Source organism: Bos mutus, chromosome 3 (assembly GCF_027580195.1).
Source record: "Bos mutus isolate GX-2022 chromosome 3, NWIPB_WYAK_1.1, whole genome shotgun sequence".
Lineage (NCBI taxonomy): Eukaryota > Metazoa > Chordata > Mammalia > Artiodactyla > Bovidae > Bos > Bos mutus.
Genome location: NC_091619.1, coordinates 24,309,399 through 24,322,789, shown reverse-complemented (window position 1 = coordinate 24,322,789; position 13,391 = coordinate 24,309,399). Strand labels below are relative to the sequence as shown.

Below are 13,391 nucleotides of genomic sequence, written 5' to 3'. Positions count from 1 at the left end.
AGGATAAAATGGGAGCTCTAGCTCTCTTTAAATCTTTTATTATATCAAAAGAAGAATCTGGGAAAGTAGTTTGCTTTCTTTAAACCTACAGTTTTGTTTTGTTCTTTTTTCCCCTGCTCCATCTTTCCCCCTTCTGCTCTATTTCTTAAATTAATTTTTGAGTATGTTTTAAATTAAAAAAAAAAGGCTTATATTCTGTTCTCAATTGATGTTAGTTTTAACTTTTCCTCAAGCACAAAGTTTTTGAAAAACCTTGTGTTCAAATGTTATCCAAAATTAAATACTTTAGGAATATGTACTGTTGTAATGAGAGCTGATTTTTCCTTTTTCTCAGTCTAGTCTTTGCTTGCTGTTTCTTTGACTTTTGGCTGAACCTTATGGAGTAGTTACTTCTAAAATTATTTCATACCATTCGTCTGTAGCCAAATTAATTTGAAATTTTTGCCATCATCTTCAACTTTTGTACTCTTTTCATTTGTTTATTTTCTCCTTTGCTGTTTGTGACTTGGAGAAAAATCTGATGTGATCTGTGAAATACGTTGCTGAAAAATTAACACTGAAAATTAACACTGAAAAATTAACACTGCTTTCCTTGAAAACCTTATTTCCCATGGTAATTATAATGATGTTTTTTTTTAAAGATGGTAAAACTGACTTCAGAGTTCTTTGAAGCCACAAATTAACATTATTTAACTCTCTTGTAGTTATTTGTCATATACTTAACAGTTTCCTTTATAGTTTAAATTGGTTTAAAAGTTAAGAAATGTGGCACATTCTAGTTTAAAAATGTTCACATAGAAAAATTCTGTTAAGTGGAGTTTAAATTTCAAATTTGAATGAAAATACATATATGTGCAATATGTGCGTTTTTTCCACATCTTAAAAACCTATTTAAATCTGTTAAAACAAGAACTCTTAAATTTATATAGCCCTTGAATACATATGCTTTTTGTTTTGCTGTACAAAACTGTTGGATTTCTGAGTTTGGAGTGAGAGATTGGTTATTGAGTTCTCTTAATAAGGTATGGCGAGTGAGCCATATCTTAGGTTTTGGATAGTAAGAGTCTGGACGACAAATCATTTATATGAGACACTTATTCAAATCTGTTTGGTTCTTGAGTTTTGGAAAGCACGAATTGGAATAGAGTTCAGGTCTTAAAGGATCCCTTTATTATCTCTGAGCATATTTTATGTGGTAGTTTATTTTTATATTGATTGTCACCATATCTGAAAACAGTGTATAGTTATAAGTAATTTTTTTAATTTGAGCAACAAAATACATTCCAAATAATATATCATTCAAATAATCAGATTTCAATGTAAAATATGAAACATTAATGTATAAACATTAGCGTTGTTGTTCAGTGACTTGGTTGTGTCCAACTCTTGGCCACCCCATGGACTACAGCACCAGGCTTTTCTGTGACTGTCTCCAACAGTTTGCTCAAACTCATGTCCGTTGAGTTGATGATGCCATCCAACCATCTCATCCTCTGTCTGTTAAAATGATGTCTCTCTGAATTAACATTAACATATTCAAAAGTAATTCAGGAAGAGGATTTTTTTTTTTTTTATGCTTTAAGGTTAACAAGTCATTTAATGTATTAACATTTTCACTTATAAGGAAGATGACATTTTTTTAACAGATACTTTTGGTACTAAGTTCATGCCTATTTTGGATGTGGTCAAAGGATCATCTTTCTTAGTTGAGAAAATACAAATGATGATTTATCTTAATTTTGTGTGTGTGGAGAAGAGTGTAGGATAGAGGGATGAGGAGCCTTACTTTAATGGAGAAGTAATGAGAAATAAATCTTGGCCATTATTTCTTATTCACAGTATTTAGCGGATACTTGTTGAATTGGCTTTTCTTGATTACTTAAGTTTAGTGTAGTAGTTTGGTGCTTAAGCTCTGGAGTCAGACTGCATGGATTCATACCCTACTTTTTCATTGATTAGATATGTGATTTGGAACAGATTTTCAAACTCTGTGCCTTAGTTGCTTCCTCTGGATTACAGATTGTTATATTGAACGAGATTTAGTGCATGCAAAGTGCTCAGTGTAGTTCCTAGCATTTAGTAAATGCTCAGTAAATAGTAACAATTATTAATAATTATATTTTGAGTATTTTAATTCTGAGTCTACTTACATGTACCTTTAAATATTGTACATGTTTCTGAAAAGTTGGGTGCAGATTAATTTTTAAAAGTGCACCAGAACCTTATTATCTAAAGGAATATTTTATCATCAAATTATTTAGCAATAAATGTGTGTTGCATGTCTGCTGTGTATTGGGCCCTGCTTTTATGGCACTTCCCACCTAGGGGGAGGGGAGGGAAGGGATGACAAACATTAAATGAACAAATTTATTTTTTGGGTGTGATGAGTGTTACGAGATACATTCAGTGTTGTCAGAGCATAGAATGATGTGAGTTAGCCTGTGGAGTGGGGGACAGGCAGTGGGAGCAGGGAAGGCTTTTTGAGGAAACAACTGCTCAGAAGCATACAAGTAGGAGATTGCTAAGTCAGGTAGAGTTGTGGGGGAAAAAAAGATCAAAGCAGAGAATATGACATATGTGAGAGCCCTCAGTAGTATTACTGTCGAACCCAAGTTCATGTGCCTGATGCACAATGAGGCCGAACAAACGTTAAGAGTTTGCAGTGGAGAAAAGTTTACTGCAAGGGCCAAGCGAAGAGGATGGGGCAACTCATGCTCCAAAGACTCAAACTGCCTGGTAATTTTCAGGGAAGAGTTTTATAGGCAAAAGTGCTGGGGAGAGGGCTGCAGGTTGTGTGACTTCCTCTTAATCTGTTGGTGGTGAGGTAACAGGGTGGTGTTCTAGGAATCTGTCATCAGCCTTCTGATTCCAACCAATTAGGGTTGGAGCCAGAACATGCTTGTGTTCAGCCTGAAGATACCGTCTTCCACCTGGATGGAGGCCCTACTTCCTGTCAGAACTGGGAGATTTGTGTCATATTATGCACCTCCCTGAGGAGGATCACTGCTGTGTTGTTTCTTTCTGCTGTTCCCTCACTTCCCTGGTTAGTAACTGAATCTGCCCTGTGGACTTAGGAAAGGTCATGGAGGTGAAAAGCCTTTTTCCTACAAACAAGGAATGGGACCCTGAAAAGGGTTTTGTGCCCTGGAGGGCTGTGCAGGATCCTGGTTGGTTTCAGCATTGTTGAGGATCTGAGAAATACTCAGTGTGGCTCGTATGGCTCATATGGAGATTAGTGGTGTGGGGCTAGGTGAGGAGTCATATTCGGCTTCCTTATTGTTTGAAAAGTTTGAATGAGTTGCCAGCATTGACATATGAGGGAAATTTCACACAAAGTCTGGATTTCGAATTTCTCTTGAAAAAGTAGAGGATATAGCAACATCCAAGTCTGTATTTTCAGATGGCAGTGCTCAGCTGGATCCAGGCAGCTGCTGCTCCCTCTAGAGGGGCATTGGCTCCTCATTTTGTGCCACTCAGTTAAGTTGCCAGATAAGTAAATTTAATGAATCAATATTTAACCTGGTTGTTGTTGAGTTCGGAATCCCTAGGCAGAATTCTGTAGTTTTTAGTCAAGTATTCTGATCTTAAGTACTGTGGGAAGTCATTGAAGAGTTTTCTTTGAAGCAAGGGACTGTTATTGTCAGTCAGTATTTAAAAAATATAAACAGTCACTTTGGTTACAGTGTAAACACTGGGTTGGAGGGGAACAGGAGGAAGTGTAGTGAAATCAGTTAGGAGAGCATAAGTCACAGAGAATATTGGCTTAGACCACAGTGGTGAAAGTGGAGGAGAGAAATTAGTGGAGAAAAGCACTTGATTCAAGAGACATTCAAACTGTTAAGTTGTGTGGAAATTGGTGGTTGGTTGAGTATGGAGTCTAAAGGAGGAGGAGGAGGTAGTCTCAGGTAACTGTTTCTAAGTGACATGGTTGTGGATTGCTAAGAAATATACACTATATTTAACTAATACTTTATATAATTGATATTACATGAATTTAAGATAAAGTGTTTTCCTGAGAAAACCTATGTGTTCCCTCCCATTAAATGGTTCATAAATAATACAGAGTTTTCAAACAATATATACTTTGCAGATGATAATGACATAGAATGTATCATTTGATGTTCATGATACATGTTTAGCATCTGTGATTTTAGTCATATTTAGCATCTGTGGTTTTAAAGTAACCAAAACATTTAGCTAGTGGTTATAGTATACATGAACTATTATAAATACACACAGATATACATAAAGTATCATGTTCATAATTTGTGTACATAACAGGCCCATCTAATAAGAATTTTACTTATTAATTTTCACTTTTGACACTGACATTTGTTTTATATGTTGGCATTATATAAATGGGCTTTGTGTTTTTATTTTTTGAAATATTTATTTGAACTACCAATAAATTTCATCCTCCAGTCAAAATTTGCAAGTATAAATTGAATTCTTGGGGTTGGGTGTATGTTAACTTCTGATAGTTTGCTCAAAAGGAAAGATTTGGAGTCAGAAGGACTTAAAGTTGCATCTTGGTTTTACTAACTAGCTGTGTGACATTGTACTAGACAGAATCACTTTAAACCTGTGTGACATTGTACTAGACAGAATCACTTTAAACCTGTGTTGGACAATATCGTAGTCACTAGAGTCCTGTGGCTTTTGAATGTGACATGTGGCTAGTCCAGATTGTAGCATGCTGTAATGAGAGTTCCTCAAGTTTTTCATGTTATGTTTGTATTTTTGGCTTGATTCACTTTTCTTTTCTGTTGCAGGAGTAGAGATTTTATATCTCACCATTATGAGTTTAGCTTTCTTAGTACCTTTTCTCATCTCATCTCCCATGCCTCCTCTCCCTGCATCCTATTCTTTATTTAGGGCTTACTGCTTCTGTTTTAGAGAGGTTGCACATTTATTTTATCCTGTATGTCCTCTGGGTTTTCCCTTGTAATATATTTCCCTAATTGTCTTGTGGTTATTTTTCCTACTTCCTTTTTTTTTGGCTGTTGTTCGGTCACTCAGTCATGTCTGACTCCTTGAGACCCCGTGGACTGCAGCATGCCAGGCTTCCCTGTCTATCATCAAATCCCGGATCTTGTTCACACTTATGTCCATTGAATCGGTGAAGCCATCCAACCATCTTGTCTCCTCCTTCTGCCTTCAATCTTTCCCAGCATTAGGGTCTTCTCTAATGAATCGGCTCTTCACATCAGGTGGCCAAAGTATTGGAGCTTCAGCTTCAGTCAGCATCAGTCCTTCCAATGAATATTCAAAATTGATTTTCTATAGGATTGACTGGTTGGATCTCATTGCAGTCCAAGGGACTCTCAAGAATCTACTCTCAAGAATCTTTTGAATCTGCAGTTCAAAAGCAGCAATTCTTCAGCGTTCACCTTCTTTATGGTCCATCCATGTGTGACTACTGGAAAAACTTTAGCTTTGGCTATTTGGACCTTTGTTGGCAAAGTAATGTCTCTGCTTTTTAATATGCTGTCTAGGTTTGACATAGCTTTTCTTTCAAGGAGCAAGCGTCTTTTAATTTCATGGCTGCAGTCACCATCTGCAGTGATTTTGGAGCCCAAGAAAATAGTCTGTCACTGTTTGAGTTGTTTCCCCATGTATTTGCCATGAAATGATGGGACTGGGTGCCATGATCTTCATTTTTTAATTGTTGAGTTATAAGCCAGCTTTTTCACTCTCCTCTTTCATTTTCATCAAGAGGCTGTTTAGTTCCTCTTTGCTTTCTGTCATAAGGGTGGCATATCTGCATATCTAAGGTTATTGATATTTCTTCTGGCAATCTTAATTCCACCTTCTGCTTCATCCAGCCTGGCATTTCACATGATGTACTCTGCATATAAGTTAAATAAGTAAGGTGACAATATATAGCCTTGACGTGTTCTTTTTCCACTTTGGAACCAGTCCGTTGTTCCGTGTCCTGTTCTAACTGTTGCTTCTTGAGCTGCATACAGGTTTCTCAGGAGGCAGGTCAGGTGGTCTGGTATTGCCATCTCTTGAAGAATTTTCCACAGTTGTGATCCACACAGTCAAAGGCTTTAGCATAGTCAATGAAGCAGAAGTACATGTTCTTCTGGAATTCTCTTGGTTTTTCTGTGATCCAATGGATGTTGGCAATTTGATCTCTGGTTCTTCTGTCTTTCCTAAATCCAGCTTGAACATGTGGAAGTTCATGGTTCACGTATTGTTGAAGCCTGGCTTGGATAATTTTGAGCATTCCTTTTACTAGCGTGTGAGATGAGTGCAATTGTGCAGTAATTTGAACTTTCTTTGGCAGTGCCTTTCCTTGGGATTGGAATGAATTCTGACCTTTCCCAGTCCTGTGGCCAGTGGCAGAATTTTCTAAATTTGCTGGCATATTGAATGTAACACTTTAACAGCATCCAGCATCGTCTCTTAGGATTTGAAGTAGCTCAGCTGGAATTCCATCACCTCCACTAGCTTTGTTTGTAGTGATGCTTCCTAAGGCCCACTTCCCTTTACTCAGATGTGAATAAGGTAAGATCAGTTTATACCGGACATTTATCAATAATCTGTGGTATAGATGTCTTTGATGCTTTTTTTTTTGGATCTGCTTATATATTGAGTGAATACTTGTTTGAGCTCCATAGTTGGAGGACAGAGTGATTTATATAGCTTTCAGTCTCTTTTCTTCTGCTCTAATATCTTTAGTCCTCTCAACTTGTAGCACTAGAGTAGATTTCACAATTTTGGGTACAGTTGACATCATAGACAGCTACTGAAATTCTTCTTGTTCTCTTACCAGCTAGAATACAGTGTTTCATTCTGTTTCCCCTATCCTCCAGGAGTTGTTCTCTGATATAGCCTAGCTAGGTAGATAATAAGGAAAGAATTGGGAAGATACTGTGGGGAAGGCAAGTTGAACAGTGCTCAGACGACATGAAGGTTTCTATCCCATTTTATGATTAGGTCTCTGTGATAAGTTACAGTTGGGGTAGTGTAGTTTGGACATTTTTTGTTTAATGAGTAAGATATGGTTATAAATTACTGAAAAATTCTTCCAGATTCTGACATAATGGCTCTTATTTCTTTGATAGCCTGAGTTTTATTCTCTTCTGCATCTTTCCTAAGTATTAATAGTATACTGTATTTTGGGGCTGCTTACCAGATGACATTTGTGTACTCTTATTTAGAATCTAATTTTGATCCTAAGCAAAGTGACAGTGACTTTGCTTTTACATTATAAAATCACTGTTATAAAATGAGTATGTTTTTCATTTTTCTCAGAAATGAAAAAAGAACTAGTATGGTGTGATTAAAATGCAGAATGCCAAGGTGTAAGTCCTGATTTTCATGTTGGTCAGCATGTACTAGAAATTGCTTGCTGTTCAGTGCCCCAGAAGTTGAATGTTAATAAGTAAGCATTATTTATTAGATGAAGTTAAATGTTTTAAGGAAATAAAATTTGTTCAAATATAGTTTATTTGCTTTAAGCTGTAATAACCATTCCAAAATTTCTTTTGGGTTTTATAACAAGTGTTTTAGGCTTATGAAATGTTTATTTACTCTTATTTATTAATATTTCTTTTGATTTTTCTTACTAATGGATCAAACATACAATCTCAGAATATTCCTTCCATATTATGAATATTTACATAGACTTATGTAGCTTATGTAGCATCTATAATATTAATATGTAGTCTAAGATTAGATTTTGTCATTATTTAATATTATAAATCTGTGCTTGAATTACTTTGATTTGCCTTTAATTTTATTTTGTAATAGTGCTCTCTGATCTGCAGCTTTCTGGTTAATACTAATTTACCCATTAACATCTGAGATTGCCAACACCCAAGAATGAGTGACTTTCACTTTCACAGACAAATTTATTCCTTTACTGTTCCTGCCTTTGGGTTGTCTTTTTCCCATGTACTTTTATCTTTCTCCTATATTGTCTGTGATTGCATGTTTACAGTCATTTGCTTACTTGTTGCTCCCAACAGAACATGGGTTCCTTGTGAACAGATGATTGTCTTTTAATTATTTTTGTCTCTCCAATGCTTAATGTTCATTTGACCCTTAATGAAAGTGTATATATATTAAAAAAATTGAATTGTAGTTGATTTACAGTGTTGTATTAGTTTAGTTCCTGGTGTACAGCAAAGTGATTCAGTTATATATATATATATATTCTTTTCTATTATGGTTTATTACAGTATATTGAATATAGGTCCCTGTGCTAGACAGTAGGGACATTTTGTTTATCTATTTTATATATAGTAGTTTGTATCTGCTAATCCCAAACGGTAAGTTTGTTTTCCATGTCTGTGAGTCTGTTTCTGTTTCATATATAAGTTCATTTGTATCATATTTTAGATTCCACATATAAGTGATATCATATCTTTCTCTTTCTGACTTACTTCACTTGGTATGATAGTCTCTCTAGGTCCATCCATGTTGCTGCAAATGGCATTATTTCACTGTATTTTATGGGTTAATAATATTCCACTATGAAAATATACAACATCTTTTTTATCCATTCATCTTTTGATGGACAGTTTAGGTTGGCTCCATGTTTGGCTGTTGTAAACAGTGGTATTGTGAACGTAGGGGTCCATGTATCTTTTCAAGTTAGAATTTATACATGCCTAGGAACAGGATTGCTGAATCATATGGCAGCTCTAATTTTAGTTTTTTAAGGAACCTCCATACTGTTTTTCATAATGGCTGCATCAGTTTACATACCCACTGACAGGACAGGAAGTTTCCCTTTTCTCTCTTTCTAACATTTGTTATTTGTAGATTTTTAAATGAGGTGGTACATCATTGTAGTTTTTATTTGCATTTCTCTAATAATTAGTGATGTTGAGCTTTTTTCATATGTCTGTTGGCATCTATATGTCTTGGAGAAATGCCTGTTTAGGTCATCAACCCATTTTTTGATTGGGTTGTTAGAATTCTGAGTTATATAAGCTGTTTGTATATTTTGAGATTGAAGCCCTTATCCATTGCATCATATGCAAATATTTCTCCTAGTCAGTAGGTTGTCTTTTTGTTTTGTTGAAGGTTTCCTTTGCTCTGCAAAAGTTTGTTAGTTTGATTGGGTCTCCTTTATTTTTGCTTTTATTTCTATCGCCTTGGGAGACTGACTTAAGAAAACTTTGCTAACATAAATTGTTTTGTGCAAAGAAAATGCTTTGCCTGTGTTCTTTTATAGGAGTTTTATGGTATTATGTGTTATGTTTAAGTCTTTAAGCCATTTTGAGTTTGTATAGTGTGAAGATGTGTTCAAACTTCATTGATTTACATGCAGTTGTACATCTTTTCCAGTATCGCTTCCTGAAGAGACTATCTTCTCTGTTGTATTTTCTTGTCTCATTTGTTGAAAATTAATTGACCAGAGGTGTGTGGGTTTATTTCTGGGCTTTCTATTCTGTTCCATTGATCCATATGTCTGTTTTTTGTGCCAGTACCGTGCTTTTTTCCCACCTTTTTGGCCACGCCACCTGGCATGTGGGATCTTAGTTCCCTAATCAGGGATTGAACCCTGCCACGGCAGTAAAAACACTGAGTCCTAACCACTGGACTTCCAGGAAATTTCCAGATCCACACTGTTTTGATTGCTGTAGTATTGTAGTATTGTTGGAAGTCTAGGAGACTTATGCTTCCAGCTTTATTCTTTTCTTTAGGATTGCCTTGTCAATTCTGGGTCTTTTATGGTTCCATATAGATTTTAGGATTATTTGTTCTAGTTCCATGAAAAAGTCATGGATAATTTGATCAGATCAGATCAGTCGCTCAGTCGTGTCCGACTCTTTGTGACCCCATGAATCACAACACGCCAGGCCTCCCTATCCATCACCAACTCCCGGAGTTCACTGAGACTCACGTCCATCGAGTCAGTGATGCCATCCAGCCATAGGGATCATATTAAATCTGTAGATTGCTTTGGGTAGTATGGCCATTAGTTAAAATGGCCATACTACCCAATTCTACTACTACTACTCAATTCATACTACTAATTCTTCCAATCCAAAAGCATAGGATAGTTTTCTATCTTTTAAAATCATCTTCAGTTGCCTTTATCAGTGTTTTATAGTTCTCAGCATATAAATCTTTCTCCGGTTTGGTCAGGCTTACTTCTAAGTGTGTGTGTGTGTGTGTATATATATATATATATATATATATATATATATGTATATATGCAGTTTTAAAAGGTATTGGTTTTTAATTTTTCTTTCTGATATTTCATTGTTAGTATAAAGAAACTGATTTCTATATATTAATGTTGCATCCTGTTCCCTTGCTGAATTTATTAGTGCTAGTAGTTTTATTGTTGAGTCTTTAAGATTTTCTGTATATAGTGTCATCTCATCTGCATATAATGACAATTTTACCTGTTGTCTTCCCATTTGGATACCTTTCTTTCTTTTTATTGTATGATTGCTATGACTAGGACTTCTGATACTAGAAAGTGGGCATCTTTGTTTTATCCGGAATTTTAGCAGGAAGGCTTTCAGCTTTTCACTATTGAATATTATGTTAACTGTAGATTTGTCATAGAAGAAAGTGTTAGTCGCTCAGTCATGTCTGATTCTCCAGACAAGAATACTGGAGTGGGTTGTCATCTCCTTCTCCAGGGGATCTTCCCGACCCAGGGATCAAACCCAGGTCTCCTGCATTGCAAGCAAATTCTTTACCATCTGAGCTCCCAGGGAAGTCTAGATTTGTCATAAATACGCTGAGAATGTATTAATAAATGCTGTTATGTTGAGATACACTTTCTTTATACTCACTTTGGTAAGAGTTTTTATTCATAAATGGATGTTGAATTTAACAAATGCTTTTTCTGCATCTGTTGAGATGACCATGTGATTTTTGTCTTTTCTTTTATTGATATGGTGTATCATGTTGTTTGATTTGTGTATTTTGCACCATCTTCATGACCCTGGGATGAATCCAGTGTGTTCATGGTGTATGATTTTTTTATGTCTTACTGAATTTGGTTTGCTAATATTTTGTTGAGAATTTTTGCATCTATATTCATCAAGGATACTGTCCTATAGTTTTTTTTCTTGGTGTTGCTTTGTCAGGTTTTGGTATCAGGATGATGATGGTGGCCACATAGAATGACTGTGGGAGTGTTTCCTCCTCTTCAGTCAGGAAGTAGAGAAGGATCAGTATAAGTTCTTCTTTGTATGTTTGGTAGAATTCCCCATTGAAGCCATCCAGAATAGTATGTATCTTGAATAAATGATGTCCATGGCGAGGTGACGAATTCTGCAAAAGGAGATATAAACAATGTAAGACAATATTGAGAGATAAGATGCAAAAGTAGGATGAATAATGTCTTAAAGTGAAGACAATGTTTAATAGAGGCCCTTTATTAAAAATAATTAAAAAAAACTTGCAAATTATTCACTTTGGCCCTCTCTAGAAAATACTTATCCATACACATGTATCTAAGTTATTTTGGATGCCCTTACATTGAATTTTTCCTTCTTTAGGAAAAAAAGAGAAAATAATAGTATGTGATGAATATTTTCACATATTTAGCATTTATTCTTTACATCAGACCTGTAAGTTAGGTATTAGTAACCTTATTTTTACAGATATAGTGATCATGACAGTGTTGGAAGTTGGTATCACAGAAACTAAACATCTATATGAAATCTATAGTACATGGTAAACATTGATTTAATTGATTAACTGGGCAAATGTTATGTTTACTATTGTTTGAAAGTTATGAAAAGTATTTAAATTATGGTTTAGGCTGGCTAGGTAAATCATTTTGCTCTTTTATTTTTCATAACTGTGCATGTTCTGTCAGAAAAGTTTATTTAGATTACCATTAAATTTTTGCTGGAATTTTTTCCTTTTAGAACACAGTTAAAATAAAGCATGGATGAAGATTTATATACAGATTGGCTTTTAGGATTTATTATAAAGGGAAAATCTCCTTTAAAGGCATTCATTCCAATATCTATCTTGGAATTTTATGTAGTCCAGAACGAAGACATCATTGTATATTTAAAAGGGCAGTGGGCTCAGTGTTAAGAGATAGGGGCTCTAGTTTCAGTGTTGTCCTTACTTGATGTATTTCTTTGAGCTCTTTAACTTCTTTGTGCCTTGTTTATCAAATGAAGGAATTGATTGAACCTTCAAAGATTCCTTCCAGCTCATGCATATGAAATACCAGTAATTTTATGAAGTGGGGACCGAAGAATGCGTAGTAATTTAGTTCAAGGCATGACAAATACTTTGAAAATAAGGTGCATTCTGAGTAGGAATTAGTGTTATTTCTATCTATAAAAATTAAGGTTTGAAAAATAATTTTATAAAGGTCTAATTCATTTATAGATATTATGGTTATTTTTATAATGAAATGTGTGCCAGTTTAAAGAGTGTAAATGACTGAAATGGTGTTTTTATGCATTATTTCGCATAAGTTTAAAAGTATAACTTACTGAACATTTTTTTACACCAGCCTGAAGGTAATTGGTGTATTTACAAAAGTATTTCCAGATGTCATTTTTGAGCTCAGTTAACAGTTACATATAAAGTTTTATATAACCATTTAATTTGTTATATAAAACTTTAGGATAGATTCTATGGAAGGCAAGAGTTCTTGAATAATTCAGGCCTCAGACCCTGTAGGGCTCTTATTACCCCAGTGCAGAATTTTCTTTGAGATAATAATTTCCTAACCTTAATGTGGAAAGATGCCATTGAAAGTGTCTGTTCTTTTGTCTTCCATATCAATAGGAACTTTAGAGATAAGTTATATAGTTTTAAAAAAGAAAGGATATGATGTAATCTGGTGCAAAGAAAAACATGTGTCTCGTTTTTCTTTTTACTTTTTGACATTTACATATTTATGGTATCAACTGCTATTACTTGTGCAGATCTCTTGGCCTCTCCCTAGTGATAACATATTTCATTTATTCAGCAAGCGGTTTTTTTAAGTATTTAGGATGCACCAAGCATTATACTAAGTATTGGGGTTCAGTTCAGTTCAGTTCAGTCGCTCAGTCGTGTCCGACTCTTTGCGACCCCATGAATCGCAGCACGCCAGGCCTCCCTGTCCATCACCAACTCCCAGAGTTCACTCAAACTCATGTCAGTCGAGTTGGTGATGCCATCCAGCCATCTCATCCTCTGTCATCCCCTTCTCCTGCCCCCAATCTCTCCCAGCATCAGAGTCTTTTCCAATGAGTCAACTCTTCGCAGAGGTGGCCAAAGTACTGGAGTTTCAGCTTTAGCATCATTCCTTCCAAAGAACACTCAGAACTGATCTCTTTCAGAATGGACTGGTTGGATCTCCTTGCAGTCCAAGGGACTCTCAAGAGTCTTCTCCAACACCACAGTTCAAAAGCATCAATTCTTTGGTGCTCAGCTTTCTTTACAGTCCAACT

The 13,391-nt window shown here is 35.4% G+C and overlaps 1 protein-coding gene across 4 annotated transcripts in view; it reads left to right on the top strand.

Annotated features, from left to right (window-relative positions):
- MAN1A2 (mannosidase alpha class 1A member 2) overlaps positions 1-13,391 on the top strand; it is a 156,337-nt gene that overhangs the window by 1,049 nt on the left and 141,897 nt on the right. The gene's annotated exons all lie outside the window — the stretch shown is intronic.